This window comes from Saimiri boliviensis, chromosome 1 (assembly GCF_048565385.1).
Source record: "Saimiri boliviensis isolate mSaiBol1 chromosome 1, mSaiBol1.pri, whole genome shotgun sequence".
Classification (NCBI taxonomy): Eukaryota; Metazoa; Chordata; class Mammalia; order Primates; family Cebidae; genus Saimiri; species Saimiri boliviensis.
Genome location: NC_133449.1, coordinates 187,674,046 through 187,693,765, shown reverse-complemented (window position 1 = coordinate 187,693,765; position 19,720 = coordinate 187,674,046). Strand labels below are relative to the sequence as shown.

The 19,720-nt window shown below is 37.4% G+C and overlaps 1 protein-coding gene across 8 annotated transcripts in view; it reads left to right on the top strand.

The window, feature by feature from the left end:
* The window catches only part of SNCAIP (synuclein alpha interacting protein), a 156,059-nt gene that overhangs the window by 12,397 nt on the left and 123,942 nt on the right, over positions 1-19,720 (top strand). The window contains exon 1 of one of the 8 annotated variants that reach the window (XM_074382205.1): positions 3,155-7,797. The exons of 6 other annotated variants lie outside the window; for them this stretch is intronic. The gene's annotated coding sequence lies outside the window, so the exon portion shown is untranslated. Of the gene's footprint in view, positions 1-3,154; positions 7,798-19,720 lie in introns of those variants that run through there. One more of the 8 variants, XM_074382183.1, reaches the window with a different exon arrangement.

Genomic DNA, 19,720 nt, shown 5'->3' with positions numbered 1-19,720 from the left:
CCAGTAACAGACTTGTTCATTGCTTCTCTCTTACGTAATGTATGTAAATGCATTTTGTGCAGTGGAGGTCCTGTGCATTCAAAGCTTTTGTTGGCAGTGGAAGCACAGGTGTATGCACCTAAGTCGACATTCAGAAGATATTTGATAAAGCAGTCTTACCTAGACCTCCTGGACAAAATAAGCATCATGAAGTATTTAAGTTTTTAGTATTTGAGTTTTTAGTGAAATGAAGTCTTCTATTTGTTAAAGTTACCAAGGAAATGAGTGTTCTTTAAAATCTAACTTTCATGAGGCTAATTGATGGCTTTACTTTCTTGCCATTAGTGGGAAGCTTTCAAATTAGTACAGAAGTTTGATCCACGTTGATGGTTTTCCGAAATTATTAAAATGTGCATGTAGGAAACCAACTCTGCTTGACTTTTCTTTCTCCCCCACCACCCACTTCCGGCTTTGGCAAACCTTGTTGCATGACACATCATACAATAGTTATTAAAAATGCAAAGATGATTCTTACATAGCTTGAAAGGGAATAGCTACATGCCAGTTCACTTGCGTTGTCCCTGAAAAAGACGAAAGATTGCTATGTGCTATTTCAGTCAGGACCAGGTGTGAAAGTGTGGCCTTCCTGAGCTCAAAAACAGGACTAGGATAAAAAACACAGGGGAAAATTTCTATTTAATCTATTTGAGGCAGTCTCTTGCACAAAGGGACTGGTATTTCAAAGCAGGGTCCTTCCTACGAGAAGGAAAAATAGCAGAATACTTCATTGTCTCAAGGGACAAAATCAGGAGTAGGATGACTTGTGCTTATTGTGGAATTATAGCCTGCATCCAAGTTTAGAGCAACCTGGATAGAATTAGAGATGGGTCCTGCTGGGGACGAGGATCACAACTCTATTCCAGCATGTGTGTTCATGCCTCTCAGTCATTAATACACTTTTGCTTGCCCTGTGGATGACTATTGATTCATTCCTGTAGAAAGCCAGTTTTTGGTTTTGGTATGAATTGTTTTCTCCGTGTGTACAAGTATCTATCACAGTGTCTGGTATGTACTGTAGAATCAATATATGTCTTTGGAATAAATGAATCCTTCAACATGTCTAACAAGTAAACGTTTTCCTAATATAAGCCTTAAGACTTATTCCATTGTAGCTAATAGAGGTTAGGGGCTTGTTTCACAAAAGAAATGTTACCTGTTATTTACACTCAGAACATCCTTCTGAGGCATGGTGCTGTCAGACAAGTAGGCAAAATGCCATGTGACGGAAGTTTTCACTGCTCAGCCACTAGTAGTAATAGGTGATGGAACTGGAAGATGTTTAAGAGCTGCCTTTACAGAACATTTGATTCTAGAAGGGAATTTGGAGCTTTGACAATAATGAGATGGAAAAGTAAGATAAAACTGGCACATGGATTACAAGTTTCTTAAGGGTATTAATTCTAGTCATTCCCACTATCTCCCAAAACACCCCACAGCACATAAATGACATGGGATCAAGTCACTGGAAAGGAGGCAGAATAACATAATAACTGATTACGAGCATGGACTTGAACCTCACAGCAAGGCCTGACTCAGCGGCTTACTGTGTGTGATTTGGAACAGCTTATTGAACCCCTCAGTATTTTTATACAGTTTCTTCCTTTTTTAAAAAATCAACAAATATCTATTGATTACTTCATTTATTCAAGGCAAGTTTGGGGCACGGGATAAAATGAGAATAGTGGGTATCAGATCCATTCTTTCTCCACCTGCTCTGTGTGATAAGATGGCTGGCCAGCCTTATGGAATCAATCAGCAGACTCCCTTGTTCTCTGGCTTCCGATTGGGTTTGGCCAATGGGACAGATCAGCAAAAGATTAGCAAACAGGTGGGGAGGGAAAAGTTTGGATAATTTATTCCCTGGGCTCCCTCCTCACCAGATCACCTCTCCATACTATAAGGCACAGGTGCTGGCAGGCAGCTGTCTCCCTATGGCTGCTTTCTGGGTCCTGGTTACTGTGCCTTCTCCCAGCCACTTCAAGCTGATAACCACTTGCTTTCAGTCTTACTAGTGCATGGTAGTACACCATTGCTTGTAGTTTCTCTAAACCTTGGCCACAGCTTGGCAAGTGCCCTTTTTACTAAACAACTCTCAAATTGCATTTGAGCATGTCACCTGTTTTCTTTTAGGAACCCGACTGACACAGTGATTACCCATCTCAGAGGACACTGTGAGAATGGCATGATTTATCAGGAATTTAGTATAACTATTAGCTCATACTATGCATTCAATAAGAGATTTTATTGTCATCATTAGCTTTTTTATCATTACAAAGTATTAAGTTTGCAATATTTTTGAATTGTTTAAATTTTTTTAAGTGAGAAGAAATCTATTACCTTGCAAATGTTAAAAATGGGGAAGAATGAAACAGAAGTCAAGGGCTAAGGTCACGCAGTGCTTCAGTGGCAGAACTAAAAAGTGAAGTAAGAGTTTCCCACCTTGTTTCTTTGCACAGGGTACATAGTCACAACATGTCTGGAAGAGAAAGTTGCAACTTCAAAGTTAAATAAATTAAAACATAATCTAATTGGGATAATTGGGTATGCTTAAACTAATAAGCTCTATTTGTGACCATTAAATAATTGGGATGAAATATTGATGACTCAGCATCTTCAACTTAATTACTGGGGCTGGGGCTAAGCATTTTCTATCCTCTCTGTAATTTCAAGGTAGATGATCCTTGGGAATGAATTTCTTGTAGGCTCTGGAGGGTAGATCTGTTTATAATCAACACTGAGTAGGAGACCAGCATTCTAATGCTTGTGTAGTAGATTTTTCTACTCATACACATTTTTCTTACTTCTTAGAGCTCTCATTTTAAGCCACATAAAGTAGGTCATTCTGATATTTAGAGTCATCTCATCTGTAACTTATTGCACACTCATTAACCTGTTTTTCAAGAATGAAAACTAACAAATTCCCTAAAGAAGTAGTGGTCACTGGAAAAACAAAACATATCTACAGCTTCTTTCCATTTGATAATAAATTTGTCATAGTTACTGAATTTTCAGACCATATGAGCGTATTTTTCACTGTCTTGGAAAAATTGTTCAAGTATTCTCTAACAGAAATGGCTCTCTTTCTCTCTTTTTTTTTTTTTTTTTTTTTTTTTTTTTTTTCACAATTAAGCAGAGTCAAGGGAGGAATAGCAATTTGCGCGGTCTTTTGATGTCAGCCTAAATAAGGATTTATAGATTGTCCCTTCTGTGTAAGGAGCTGTGTAGACAAAAACAAATATCTTTCTGCCAGAAGAGCTCATATTTCTAGAAGCTCATGCTTCTAGAAGGAATTATTTTCATTTAAGCATTTGGGTCTCTCTTTTTTAAAGCATTTTATTTAAGGCCAACTCTAGATAGGAGTCCTGCCTTGTCTTTATAAAGAAAATGCTTTCATAGATTGGATACTTAACAAATATAAACTTTCTCAACTATTTAGTTATTTATTTATTATCTTTAAATTATCCTTTCTGGAGGAGATACTATATCAAAGTACCATAACCATCTCCCGGTTGATCCAAGTGAAATCTCCTTTTGTTCATTCTGACCTCTACCTCTGTTTATGTTTCATCTCTTTTTATTTTTTGCCTCAAGTGAAATACAATCCACTTTTTATTGAGAGGAACTAGTGTATTCATAGTCAGTGTTATTCTAAATGATTGTACTGTTTTTACCACATCGGTTGTGTTGACATGAGTACCAGTAATGTGGGAATAAAGTTCCTAATGGATCATACTGCAGATATCACATTATACCCAAGAACCTTCCTTGGCTGCTTGCCAAACAAAAGTAGGCATAGGTTCTTTGGAGTAATTGACGGTGTTTGCAGATGGAGGACACTTTATTTCAGGCAATCATTCTATATACATGCTTTAGTAATGATACGGTTTGGCTGTGTGTCCCCACCCAAATCTCATGTTGAATTGTAATCCCTACGTGTTGAGGGAGGGGCCTGGTAGGAGTTGATTGGATCATGGGGTGGTTTCCTCCATGTTGTTCTCATAATAGTGAGGGAGTCTACACAAGATCTGGTGGTTTCAAAGTGGCAGTTGTCCTTGAGCTCTTTCTCTCTCCTCCTGCCTTGTGGAGAAGGTGCTTGTTTCCCCTTTGCCTTCCACCATGATTGCAAGTTTTCTGAGGCCTCCTCAGCCATGTGGTACTGTGAGTCAATTAAACCTCTTTCCTTTATAGATTACCTGGTCTCAGGTAGTTCTTATAGCAATGTGAAACAGATTTATGCAGGTACATTTATTTGTGTGGATGCAGTCTTTTTCCTTCTAGGAAATTTCTATCTGGTGGAGAAGAAACATTTGTGTACCTAGTGCTTTAGTCAGAAGGAGGGAGGGAACTATGATCTCTATGTGGAATGGGGAGGAAGATGGTCAGATTACCAAAGGTTTCACAGGAAAAGTCTCATTCGATCTAGAGTTAAGGGCCAAGTGGGTATTTACTAGGCAGAAAATTTAGAAAACAGTGTTGGGATTAGACAGAACTTGGGAAATTAAATATAAGTATTTTGATATAACTTCACAGTAAGATGTATGGTACAGAGTATCAAGAGATAATGTTAAAAAGATATTTGGAGCCAAGTTTTGATCTGTTTCCCACTGTAGTAAAAGAAAGCTTACATATCTTTTTCAATGAATGTCATTAGTAAATAATCCTACATAGATTATGTCACCCATTCTCAAGGTTTATACTATCACCTGTGTTGGTGACTTCCAAATTTGTATTTCTAGTCCTGGGCTAGAGATCCTCTTTGTCTTCTGGCCATCTACATTTCTATGTTTATCAGCTTTTGCAAAGTCTGCACCCTCAAAGCAAATTCATTATCTTTCCTTTAAAATCTTTGCTCTGTCTGAATTTCCTAGTTTGATGAATGGCCCCAGCTTTCAAGAAATTATCCATAAATACGCCCTTCTCTTGAACCCCCTCAATATTTTCCGGTATCTAAATACTAAACAATTCTTGTTTTACTTGTTAAATTGTTCCGAATATTATTGTCTCCTTTCCATCCCCATTTCTAGTAGTATCTTTTTTTCAGATTGTCATTATTTTCTCTTTCAATTACTACAGCAACCTCTTAACTGAATTCTATACCTTTCTGATTTATTCTTGCACCATTAACACATTGATCTTTCTGAAATTGATCTCATCAGTGATTTTGCGCATAAATTTTTAATAACTCCTCACTGGTTTTAGTATTAAATCCTAAAACACCTAGCATGACATTTAAGCCCTTATGATTTAAGTGCTGCACACTTGTCCAGCTTCATTGGACTCAATGACCAATCCTTTACCCTTTTCTAGCCTTATTGCGTAACTTGAAGATTCCTAAAATTTCTAAAGTCTGTTAGTCTCTGGGTATTTTCCTGTTCCTGTTCCTAGGCTTCTTACCTTGTCAACTCATTTCTCTTAACCTCTGCCCCTACTCAAGTTGGGGTAAAGGGTTTACACAACTGTATGGTATAAATTATTTACTATTCTCTGTCTCCACTAGACTGCAGGCTCCTCAATGCCAGACACCATGTTTCATTCATGTCTGCTACATTTTCTATGCTTAGCTTCATGTCTGCCATATAATTATTGCAAAAATAATAATGCTTACTAAGCACTTATTATATACCAGACAAGTTGCTAATTTTTTTACATACATTATCTCCCTTAAAGGAGAAGAAATCAATCTATGCTTTGGAAAGGTAATGCGGCAAAAACAACAACAACAAAACATGATTGGGTACAAGATTTATTACAGGGAGTTCAATCAGGATTATTTCAGGAAAACAAATGAGAATTTAAAAGAGGTTAATTATCCCTAATACTCCCTTCTCTTGAACCTCCCATTATCTCCCAATATCTAAACACTCAACAAGTCTTGCCTTATTTGGTTGCTAAATTGTTCTCAACTTTATTGTCTCCTTTCTATCCCTATTTCCATTAGGGTAGGGGAACCAAAAATCAAGTGGAGAAAATTTATTATAGTAATTCCTAAAGGTATTGAATGGATAGATAGATAAATGAAAAGAGAGCCTGGCATGTGTTTGTTAGAACTCACTGAGGAACTTACTTTAACTTACAAATCTGAATGACTTTGATGCAAAAAGCTTACTAGGATTAGAAGAGCAGAAACAGCTTATGTGGCCAAAAGCGGATATATCATGAGATAGTAAAATGGCTGGCTTTTAAAAATAGATATTTAAAATTATAAAGGTACATACAAATTATTAAGTTAGCTTCAAAAGCAATTTTCAAGTAAGTATGGGGTATTTTAAAATTACTCTAATCAAAATGGAATTTCAAATGGAGTCATCGTAACTTAGGAGTTGTCAGTGGAGACTAATGGTTAAAATTGTGGACCATGGGATTAGAGCACCTGATTTGAATTCTAGCTGTGCCATTTACTAGCTATAAGGCGAGGGCAAATTGCTTAACCTCCAAAATGGAGGACTCTTCTTTGTTTTAAGGATTACATGAAAAAAGAAAAGCATGTATCACTGTAACAGTGTGAAATATAGCAAGCACTCCATGAAGTGGGCTTGCCTCCATGTACAACTTCGTTTCCTAGCAATAGTGAGAAGGTGAGCAGTTATGGCATTTTGTACTTCAACTTATATTTTCACCTGGCTTTCATGTCTTGTAAGTGTGTTATAACAGAAAATTTGCCTAGTTTTATATGAAAAACACTATTTTGCATACTAAAATTTACTTAAGGGAACTTTCTGTTGTTAGAATATAGTCTAAGCGCCTTTGGTTTCCCCACAAAATTGATGAAAAAATTTACCGAAATGAACAGATGTTAGTAAACCATAATTTAATTCATCAGACCCTAACATTTTTGGCACCAGGGACTGGTCACATGGAAGACAATTTTTTCATAGATGGGGAAGGGATACTTTTGGATGATTCAAATGCATTACATTTGTTGTGTACTTAATTTCTATTATTATTACATTGTAATATATAATTAAATAATTATACAAGTCATCATAATGTAGAGTCAGTGGAAGCCCTGAGCTTGTTTTCCTGCAACTAGATGATCCTATTGGTGGTGGGTGGGGAGGAGGGTGATGGGAGACAGTGACAGATCGTCAGGCATTAGATTCTCATAAGCAGCGCACAACCTAGATCTCTTGCATGTGCAGTTCACAATAATGTTCATGCTCCTAAGAAAATCTAATGCCACTGATGATCTGACAGGAGGAGGAGCCCAGGCAATTAATACCAGCAGTGGGGAACAGCTGTAAACACAGGGGAAGCTTTGCTTGCTCACTGACACTCACCTTCTACTGTGTAGCCTGGTTCCTAACAGGACATGGGCCAGTCTCATGGCCCAGGTATTGGGGACCCCTGATTTAATGCACACAATTTATTAAAATATTGTCCCTACTTAATTCCTGTGTAATGTGAAATCTCAAGTTCATTGGTTTTAAATTTTCATTAAGCAATCCCTTTTACTATTCAATATTTTAGCTACTTAGTCAACACCTTAACAGGAAGACTCCTTAAAATACACTGTTTCCCAGAAGTTCAGAAGATATAATTAGTCCCTATATATTTTCAAGGTACAAGTATTATGAACTTACGGAGAATTGCTTAGAGATGAAAAAAAAAATTCATTGATTTAATGACCATCCTAGTTTTTTCAGGCCACTATAACAAAATACCATAAACTACATAGCTTATAAATAACAGAAAGTTATTTCTTACAGTTGTTTGAGGCTGGGAAGTCCAAGATCAAGGCACCAGCAGATCTGATGTCAGGTGAGGTCCCGCTTCCCTGTTCATAGCTGCTGTCTTCTTCTGTGTCCTCACATGTTAGAAAGGGCAAGTCAGACTCAGCACATTTAATTTCTCCTCTTAATCCCACATCATTCTCTGTAACTCGATTTTGCATTATTTTTCCATCATAGCACTTACCCTAACTTAATATATCATGTTTGTTTACCTGTTGTCTATCTCGCCCACCAAAATATTAGATGATACATGGAAGACTTTCTTTTTATTTGCTGCTACATACGTCAAACCTAGCACAGTGCCTGGCCCATAGCAGAAATTCAGTAAATATTTGTTGGATGAGTAAGTGTACAGATACAAGCCTGCACTTAGTAGACAGTCCTAAATAGGGAGTGTTGCCACATGAATGTGTTTTTGTAAATAGTGTTGGCTGATTAGATTGTGAGACTTGTTGACTGAAAACACATAACAAAACTTGGAAGATGTAAAGATTCATCAATAGAAAAATTTAAAATCCTTCTCCAACTCTGGACAATGATATAACATTTTTGTATGTTTTCTTTCTTTAGATGTTTGATATCATATGATGTGTCATCTGGATATATTATTTTGTATGTTGCATTTTCTCACTTAACAGTCAACCATTGGCATCTTCTTAAATTTTTACAAAAATTTTTATAAAGGCTTCTATTTACACATGGTGGAGTAAAGGTATGTTTCACTTCATCACACTAAATAACAGAAATGAGTTGGGGGTAGGGAGAAGAAAATCCACCTGTAATGAAACAAGTCACTGGCAGCAACCCCAGAGTGTATACCTTGAAGCATACCTGCAAAATCTGTAATGTTTGGATACAGTTGAAGGAAGGCATAAGCTTATACTTATTTCCTTGGACCTAGAGGAAAACATAATTTCCCTTGAATTAAGTGTACTTCCATAAAAGACATCTCTAATGTTCCCTGAATTGTATGACAAAACCCAGAGCTGTAGCTAAGCTGTGGGAGAAGTTGTTAGTGACTCTGCAAATGTCCGAGTATCACCACTGAAAGGCAGGCAGAGGCAGTTGAAGGAAAACCATTCTTTTGCCATTTTAATTTTCCTTTCCCTAGCCTGCTGGCTGAGGGAGCCTGGTGAAAGGGAAGTGGGGAAAGGAGGGAGAGCAGGCAGCAATTGTGCTTAAGGGTTTTGCTGTGAGGCACATTAGAACAAGCAATGGGAGAAGCAGGGGGCAGAAAAGAAAGGCTTTCTGAAAGAGCTGGCCAGGCTTTAAGGAAAATGCATTACTTATTTCAGACTCTGAGAACACACTAAGACGCTAAATAGTATTTGGTGAACTGAAAGGGTAAATACTTTCTTCCAAACCTATTTGATTGAGAGACATGGCCACTATGGAGAAAATAGCCCATTAAAATTAGAAATAAGAATGAAAATAGCAGAGCTTGTACAAACTCTGTGTAGTTTACAGAAATGGAAGCCATAAATCAAAGATTAAGCAACATGGCACAAAAGGGCATGTGTTTCTGTAATTGTGAAGTGAGATTCCCAGCAAAAGGTGAAGCTGAGCTTTTCAAATTGCTGGAATGTCACTGCTTATTTATGAGCAAAGATAAAACTCATTTTTAGATAAATGACTAAATTGAAATACCATAATGCGTACCATTCAAGTGCTGTTATGGTTAAAAAATGTGACTGTAAAAATGTCACATTATTACGGAACCTATTTGTTGGTTAGATATTTTCCAAGTGCTATCTCCTCAGTTTATTGACTCCTGCTAGGTTTTACTACTGCCTGCCTTGCATAGCCAATGCACAGTAGCTATTGTAAAAGCGAGGTCTAGTGCTTTGTACCTCACACAGCTCTGAAGAATCTCAGGAACCTTTATGCCAGAGCTGATATCGTGACTGATGCCATTAGAAGAAATAAGAATGGAAGCACTTTGCTGGCAGAGACCATGTCTCATTTACAGAAAAGCAGTGGTCTCTTTAAAATTCAAGTTCATATTTAATTTGAAACTACATCTTATATTCTGATTGTTCTATCATTTCCCTTGAGCACTTAAACAACCATGGTATCTCTCTACCAAATTAAGTCAAGACGGAGCTCCCTATATGACCTGTTAAAGAACCAGCACCAGGCTGCATAACAGCAAGAGTCCTGAGTGAGGGTATGGGTTGTGTACCCTAAAGAATACTAATTGCAATCGACTATCCATGCTAGTAAATTACATTTTACATGTTAACATGGTTAGGACACAGTGGACTGAAATGTTTGCAGATGGATGACAATAAGAAGCTAGAAATTTGTGGAGAAATGGAATATATACTGTGGTAAAGATGGGGAAGATGGAGGCTACAAGAAAGAAGAGATCAGCATGGAAGACTGAGCTTTGTGAAGAGGAAAGAAGTGAATCAAGAGGATGAGTCAAGCAACAACATGAGAGGATGGTACAACGGGCTTCAGTTCTCCTAAGAGGTTATAAGAAGAGGAATTCAAAGAAATGAAAATGGAATGGCAAACTAATGATAACTGGCACTTACATAGGCATATACCAGGTGCAGGCACTGTTTCAAATGCTTTATTTATGTTAATTAATGTAAACAATAGCCCTGTGAGTTCGGAATGATTTCACATCTCTCTCATACAGATGAAAATAAAATGAAGCATAGTTTTCAAGTGACGTTCCCGAGTCACACAGCCAGCAAGAAGCCCAGCTGAGATTTGAACCTTTGGAACCTCAGATTCAAGTTCGTAGTTGGACATTTATACCATATCGCTTCTCTCATGTATGGGTGACAATAAAATAGATGGTTTTTAAGAGCTTAACTTTTCATTATATGAAAAAATGAACTGGCAGTCCAGGTGACCTATGTTTAAGGTCAACGCCTGACTAATACTTGAGAGAGTTACAGCAGAGAGATGATATGCTGTGTGACAAGTACAGGTTCTTGTCAGTGGACATCAGGTGGTAACATTGAGGGAGGCAGAACAGGGTGGATTACAGAAAGCATTTTAACATCAAAGCCTAGGCTGGGAACTGTGGATTTATATCCACAGGAGAAAAATGATTTCTTTTAAAAGTCCATTCTGCAATTGAAAAATGTCTTATTAGAAAATGGGTTAATTTTTTGCAATTTCACAATAGACCTAAACTAAATAGAATGTAAAGTATTTCATTGTTGCCTTTATACATATAAACTACTGATTTTGGATAAGTGTCCACTAAGTTGTGTATTATTCCTTCAAATTAGGCCCCTTGGGCAAAAGTAGGCATGGATTTGGTGACCTCAGTGTTCAGGAAATGTTATTAAATTGCCAGAGATATTACTAAATCTGTAGGTTTGGCCAGAAGATATTCTGAAATGCAAGTGACAAATCACCTTTACTTTCAATAACTAACACAGTTGAAAAGGGTGGAATTAAGGCTTATAGGCAACTTAAATACACATTTTTACGGATTTTTCCCCCTCTTTTTCTTGATGGCTAAAATATCATATAATCTTATTTTAAAGAAAAACAAAATCTAACATTTTAGCATTTATCTTTGGTGGAAATTGTCGTTAGAAGTAAAAACAGTTATACAGAGAAGTTTGAGATGAACAGTTGCCAAGGACTCAGAAGATAGGCTTTGTGTGTGAGAGAGATATATCTAAGGATCTATCTTGACACAAAATAACTGTTCAATTCTGTTAACCACTTGATTCACAAATAAGTCAAAATAATCATTGGGCTAAATTAAACTGCTTTTATTTTTGCTTAATTTTCTTAATCAAAAGTATCTATTTGCAGTTGTAGAGCAAGCAGATACACCAGCTCTTATGAAAAGAAAAAGGTGTTCCAGTTATGATGGTAAAGAAAGCCTGACTCCCATAACTTTTAAAGCACACCAAAGTTTGGCAGAGGGTTTCTCTGCACTTTAACTGTTGTACATCAGGTTCTCCAGGAAACAGAATCTGTGTAGGAAGTTTATTAGGGATTGCTGTTGGATTAGACACCTGTGGAAGAAAGGAGTCAGAGAGGGCAGATGGAGAAGCTGGGCTCTGACGTATTCTCACTTAAAGCCCCAGCCAACTCATGGAGAGCTCAGAAGCTAGGAGCGTTCTTTGGCATTGTACTAAGTTGGAGCAAGGGCACCTGGCATGGATAACTCCATGCCATTCAGCTATTGAATATAGGCTGCCTCAGGAAGGAGGCTATTTCTAGCCCAGGCAATTCCTACAGAAAGCTGAAAGCTGAGGGCTGTCAGGCAACATCTTTTCCAGCAGCTGGGAGAATATGTCCTTAAGTCCTGAAAAAGAATCTGGGTGATTCATGACAATGCCCTTTCTAGTAGCTGACTGAGATATTTTGAAATTTTAAGACAGAAAAAGAAACAATCAAGAATAATATCTACATTTTATTATTAAGACATATAGCGTTATCACAGAAGGGGGCCTTCTTCTACAGAGAAAATAAGACCCAAAGAAATCATTTAAATAAGCCTGTTTTCCGTAGAAGTAATATATTTAGCTAATACTGGTTATCTCTTGATGAGAATGTGTGTGTGTGTGTGTGTGTGTGTGTGTGTGTGTGTGTGACACACAGAATGAGCCACTTTTAGTCTTATGTACTGTATTAGGAACATAACATATTTCTGTCATTCAATGTTTGCAACTCTGTTGTATGGATGGAAGGTACTATTGTCCAATTCTGCTGATAAATAGAATCAAAGGGGCTGAGGAATTGTCCGAGATCATACAGCTAGATACTGGTACAGTCATGACTCTAGGCTATATCTGCCTGTATTAAAGTCTTCTTCTTGGTCCTGTCCTTCATTGTTCTAGTTCTTGGACCTTAGAGGTTTTCTATTTCAATAGATAAATTTTTGTCCTTCCAGACCTCAGAAATGTGTCCTTTAAGCTAAGCGTTTATCTCCTTTGGCTCCTGTCACAGCCTTGGCTGGTAAAAAGGCAAGGTGTTTTCTTTTGTTGTTGTTGTTTCTGAGACAGGGTCTTGCTCTGTCACCCAGACTGGAATGCCATGGTGCAGTTATGGCTCTCTACAGCCTCAACCTTCTGGGCTCCAGTGATCCTTCCACCTCAGCCTCCCAAGCAACTGCAACCCCGGGTGCATGCCACAACACCCAGCTAATTTTTTTTTATTTTTGTAGAGACTGAGTTTCACCCTGTTGCCCAGGCTGGTCTCAAACTCCTAGGCCAAGCCGTCTGCCCATCTCAGCCTCCCCAAATGCTGGGATTACAGGTATAAGGCACTGCACTAGCCAAGGCAAGTATGTTTATCTGCACTTTAGCAGGAAAGTAGTGGTGATGACAGTGGCCTAGTATCTTACAAAAACAGGACTGAGATATTTTGAAATTTTAAGACAGAAAAAGAAATAATCAGGAATAATATCTACATTTTATTATTAAGACTTAACTTATATAGTGTTACACAGAGAAAGGCCTTCTACAGACAAAATGAGACTAAAATAAATTATTTAAATAAGCCTATTTTGCATAGGATTAATATATTTAGCTAATACTGATTATCAAGAGAATGTGTGTGTGTGTGTGTGATTCCAGGATGGCTTCTGCTCTGTACTTCTGCCCCCATTAAGTAGATGAATTAACAGGTAAAAGAAATGCAAAATGTGGCAGGCATCAGAGGTGAACTTGGGTCTACTGATTCCAAATCCCATGTTTGATTTCCCCTCCAATGGGATTAATACAGGAAAAGAAAAGATATGGATATATTGTAGGTATACTGCATATATGTTGTGGATGCAGAGCAGTATCAACTGTTCAGTGATCCTACATAATAATTTTTTATGATGAGGAGATTGTGGAAACAGTAGAAAGAAATCATTTGAATGGCCATTAGGAAAAATGTAAGCATATACACTTTTGAGAATGTGACTTAAATTTTGAAATGATTTTAAACTTCCTTTAAATTAGAATAACTTCCTAAGGGCTTCTTGATTAGAAGGCCTGAATGATGTGTCTCTTTTACTGAGAGAAATGGCTGCCTGATTTCCCACAGTTGAATCACATGACAAGTGATGTAGCTTTATTGCTCTGAGACAGTGTGTTTCCTGCTTTTTCTTTTGTTTGTTTGTTTGTTTTTGAGGTAGAGTCTCACTCTGTTGCCCAGGCAGGAGTGCAGTGGCACAATCTCGCAATCTCGGCTCACTGTAACCTCTGCCTCCTGGGTTCAAGTGATTGTCCTGCCTCAGCCTCCCAAGTAGCTGGGACTATTAGGCATGCTGCCACCACGCACAGCTAATTTTTGCATTTTTAGTAGAGATAGGGTTTCACCATGTTGGCCAGGTTGATCTCGAACTCCTGACCTCAGGTGATCTGCCCTCCTCGGCCTTCCAAAGTGCTAAGATTACCAGCATGAGCCCCCATGCCCGGCCTCCTCTGGTTTATTTTTGACAGCACAACTGAAGTAGAAAAGGTTCTCTTGTTACCTGGTTTATTTTAATAGGGTACTGCTTATGTCAGAAAATTCAAGAGGACTTTAAGACATTTGTCAGATATTTATATAATATTTCATCTTCCATAACATAAAAAGGGATAAGGAGAGTCATTTTAATATTTTCAGTCGCATATATTCTTTGATATGTGAAGTAACTGACAATCTCAGTCTGAAGTATTTTAAGTCTTTTCTCAAGCAACTATTACTTTATTCATGTCTTTGTTTCTGCTCAAATCTTAATTTCATGGAAGATTTCACAAACAGTTAAATAGAATGGATACTTCTGCATGATTAATGCAGTGTCCTCTATAAATTGTGTAACTGAATTATAAATTATTTGGCATTTTAATATTAAAAACAGATGATATATTTGCCTTTTGAAATACAGAAAGAGGGATATAGATACATGCAGATAAAGAGATTTTAATACATCATGAACATTTACTCATGCATGTGTGTTCATTAACAACCACAAGTCAGTCAGCTTAAAAATTCATGCTCACAATTTATCAGCATTAATCTAAAGGTCCACAAATTGGATTATCACAGCTAGTGCTACAGTAAAAACCAACTCATAATTTATTACTTTTTTATTGTCCTGGATATTAAAATGGTCACAAAACTACAATTATACCATTTCATATATAATGTTATAACTTTATAACATATATAAAGTTATGGTGATACTGACCATTTATAAAGGTTTGTGAATGAGATCCAAATTAAAGGATGCCTTGGAGTTCTCTTTTATTGACTATATGAAATAAGAAATTAAATATGATTATAATATCCAGAGAATTCACATATAATGTACAGTGATTATTAAACTTCCAAGTTTCATTGTTGCTTTATATCCCCATAGTATTTGGAAGAAGTTTTGTGTTATTCACGTCTGTTTGCTCAAATCTTTAAGAGAATGCTCATTTCTTAACATTCTTTGTGGTTTAAACATAAGAGTTTATAGCAAGATTCACATCTACCTCTGCTTCTAGGCCAGGGATTCCAAAGTTACATGTACAGAAGCAGGAAGGTCCTTGGGTACCGAGAGGGGCACTTGAGTATTACACAGTGGGAGTAGTAGGTACTAGCACATTAAATGGTATAGGCCTGGAGAAGGCTGAGTTTGTGATCATTTGGGAATGTAATGCCAGTTTCTCCACATCTGACTTTCAAGATAAGATAAAAATATGAATGTTTTGGTGAAATTTTCTGATTTTTAGAACACTGAGTGGGCCAGATAAACCCCTTACGTAGGCTGCATGTAGCCTGCAGACATGCAGCAGTGTTCACATTCCCATCTAAGTCAAAGAGTCTTGATCGTCTTCCATTTTACACACATGGAATGAAGTCTTGATCGTCTTCCATTTTACACACATGGAATGCCAATCAATTTTGAGTAGGAAACTAATCACCCTAACAGAATCTTCAAAATAGAATCAAAACCAACTTTGGATACATTTGTTTTCTTCTACTAGTGTCAAAAATATAGTAACCCTCCAGTTTTTTAGTTTAAGCCAATGTATGTGTACTTTTTAGCCAAAGGGGCAGGGGCAGTTGGAATTCTGTTTTCTTTTGGCATGTTGTCTTTTTTATTGATTGGTATAAAATTGGACAATACATTTCCTCATTCCCATTTATCTATCTCAGTATGAGATTTCCTGTCATGTTTCAAACTTTTGTGGTCAGTTTTTATCTGATCATTTGTCTGTCTGATATCCTTGATATGTTTTTATAACATTTTTAACAGAAAATGTAAGTGCTATTTATGGAATGTAAGCTAGTCAGCTAGGAAAGGTCTCTTGTGATTTCTCAAGTTGTTTTCATGTTTAACTGATACTGGCTCCTAGAACAGAAGTCTGGGAACTAACATGGAATGTTAAATGACTGAATACAAGTTTCCTTCCTTTCCAAGTCTGTCTTCAGGGGCATAGAGAAAAGATGAATGGGAATGGAAAATAGAGGAGTGTAGCTAAGCAAGGGGTTAATTATATTAATTTCAGACTCAACTTGAAGACAATATAGTCTATAAAAAATGGAATTGCAGCAAGAAGCCAAACTCCTATTACCTTTTTCTTTTCAAGAGCACAATATGTTATAGTCATCAAGCACTCATAAATTGCCATTGCAAGCTGTTTAGAAAAAGACACTGTATAAAACCTACTTAGAATTGGAAACTGTAGGGAGATTCTTTTTTCCCTTTTGCACCTGAGGTATTTTTTCCATGTGTTAAGTTTCCTTTTGGTTGTTCAGTGGAGAACATGGGAATTCTGCTACGCTTCTTATACATGTGATAGATGAGGAGGGTCAAGATGCAGTTGAATTATTTTAAATTCTGAGGAGCCAAATGTAAATAGTACTATGTAGTACTATCCCCTCATTGTATATGTGAGCACAGAGAGCCATCATGTTTTCCCCTTCATTTATGTTAAGTTCCCTGGTAAGAATTATTACGTGGTAGATTGGAATGGGAATAAGTAGAAGAGCGTGAAAAAATAGTCCAATTTCTTCCAATACAAACTTCTCTGTTCCTTCACCAGGAAAGCTTCAGTTCCTATTTCATCAACAGTAGTAAGAATTTCTAGGTAAAAGACCATTGAGAAGTGCTGATACCTTGAAGCAAACGAATATTTTTCAAAATATTTACAGCAGCCATTAAAATAACTTAGAATATTGAACTGAAGTATCAGCATTGACAGTTGTATGTACTATCCTCACTATTTCTCATTACTTTGTCCTACGTGCATAAGCAGTCATTTCAATGACCCCTTTTGTTAAAATATGTGAACATTTATATTCAATTATTCAAAAGCACATGATCCTATGTCAGTTCCTTGGAAATTTTAGAGTAAATTTTACTACTTCATCACCTGTATCTAGACAAATTTATTAGGCACTTACTGATGGTGAGTAATACCTGTTTATTAAGCTGATTTTCAGGCTACTTTCATGAAAGCTTTCATAAATTAGCTTTAGTACCTTAAAATGTAAGCTTAAACAGGGGTTAAGCATTCATAAATTGAATCAAGTGATCATGGTCTAAGAGGGAAGAAAAATGTTTTTAAATGCATTTCTTCTGGCCCACTACCCCTCCCTTTCTTTTCAACCCCAAGAGCCTACTTTGCCGTGAGGAAGGACATATTTAAAGTTAGAATCTCTAGTGCCAGAAATTTCTACTTTATGTCTTGGCTAACCAGCAAGGATAATCAGCACCTTGTCTCTCTTAAAATTGACAGGGTACATTTTTAAGGTGTTGAAAGAGAAGTATACAGCGCTTGTAGGTTGAACAGCCTCAATTCCCTGGCCTCAGCAAAGATTTTGAAACTTAAGTTGTTTTCAGATGTCAGGGTAAAGCCTTGTGGTCAGTTAAATGAATCAGCTACTTTAGTCACTGGAATTTCTAACAAATACATACAAATCGGAAATGTGCACTCTGAAATATAAAAACCAACATTATTCATGGCAATATTCATTTTTTATACTTTTATGTTGGGCTCACCAAAGGCAACAATATATTTCCCAGTTAGATAAGACTTTCATCTGTTTTAAAGGTATTAAAAAGTCAAACCCATTTAAAGATTCAGGTTTAATCCTTTGAAAATTAGTCCAATCCCAGGTTTTAAATGAACTCTGCCTAAATGCAGACAAGCACAGTGAACCTCCAGTTTATTTTGCCCTTTTATTTGGAAAACAGTATGGTTTTCCATGCCTCCTGTCATTGGCCCCTTCAGTGCCTTCTCAAAAGAGCAGTAAAAGCCTTTGTCTCTCGGGGATCTGTAGGGAACTCATTGTTTTGGGCAGGCTCCAACCATGTAAAATCCACCCTTAGTACGATGGATAGGAGGAGATTCTTGGGGTGTGGTGGAAGTAGCTACTGCTTAAAAAAACAATACTCCATCCTGAATTTAGATGCTGCCAAAATCCTTTGTCTCTCACAAATCCACTTCTTGATTATGTCATAGAATCTGAATGAAGTTAAAGGAATATAAAATAAAGGCAGTTTCTGCAACAAATTTACATAAAATATGCTTGCTTTCTTCAAGCCACATCCTCTCTAGGAGGGAGGAACTGACACTTCTGTGAATGATGTCGCACAAGGATGTTTTCGATTTTTGTCCCTTTCTAGAGGGTGGAGCTGACACTTCTGTGAATGACGACACACACAAGGATGTTTTCGATTTTAGCTGTTTGCCCATCAGCTGCCCGTTCTCCCACTGATCAGATTATCAGCATCAACATTAATACATCCCAAATGGCAGTGTTTTGGTTTCTCCCTTCTTCCTCTTCTACTCTTCTCCTCAATGACCTATCTACTGTTGTCTTGTCACTCAAGTACTTAGGTCAAAGCGTAGAAACTGGAGGACTGAGATGAGCAGTTCGGGGAATGGAAGAGTGGAAGCAGCACCTGCATTTATCCCTTGGAGTCACTGCTCCCAGGGCACAGGTCTTCAGGGAATGTCCACAGGAATTAGCACTGCTGGCTTCCCGAGGCCTCCTGCAAGCAGAGATCTGACATCTCTTCACCATGATTCAGATCACTGGATCTGGATTTGTAAAGTAAAGAAAACACAGACTATTTCCATCAACATGCCATTTAATAGCTATCAGCCATGGTCGAGTCCTATGGGGAAGTGAGAGTGCTTTCAGACAGTGTCTCATTTATGCTGCAGGGAAGTTCTAGGGAACTTGTAATGACCATTATCCCCACTTGACAGATGAAGACTGACCTGTGGTATTCTTCAGGTAAGTGGTGGGGAAAGGGCCGAGTCTGGCCCCAAAGCCCATGTCCCTGGCACAGCCCTGTGTCCCCCTCCCTCAGCTCTCTGCTTCACTCACCAGCATGTAAGATGCATTCCATAACCTTAGCTTCCTTTCTTGTCACTCATTTTCGTGGTGACAGTGTGATAAGAAGGCATTACTCTTTTTTTCCAGTGGCAGAATATTTAGGATATGTTATTCTTATCTTATAGATGGTTTGTAAAAGATATCTGCAATTGATATATGAAATGCTATCTTCATATTTGCCTTACCTAAGAAACAAAGTAGAATGTCTGTGTATGCCTTTCCTCTTAAACATGTTACTACACTTGTTTTGGAAGAAGTGCCAGAGTAGACAGCACCTTAAAATGGTTTTAGCAAATATGCTCATAACTTAAAATCATAGAAGTCCTCATGCCAACCAGATTTTCCAATGACACAATACAAACCGAACATCTTAATGTTGAAACCTACTTAGGTATTTAGTTCTCAAACTAAATCAACTACCTCTTTTCTGCTTACTCCTTAGTTGTGAATAGCTAAATATTTGTTTGTGGAGCTGAACTGTTGCCCGTTAAGTCATTTTTCTCATGTTTCCCCCTCACGTCCCATCTTTCCTAACAGTTGTTACTGCCCGAAATCTTTTATTAAAGTAACAACACATCATTTGAGTTGGATCTCATTTTGAAAAATGTAATAATTTGAACTGGAGGTTGTTCAGATTCGTTCTTATTTTAATT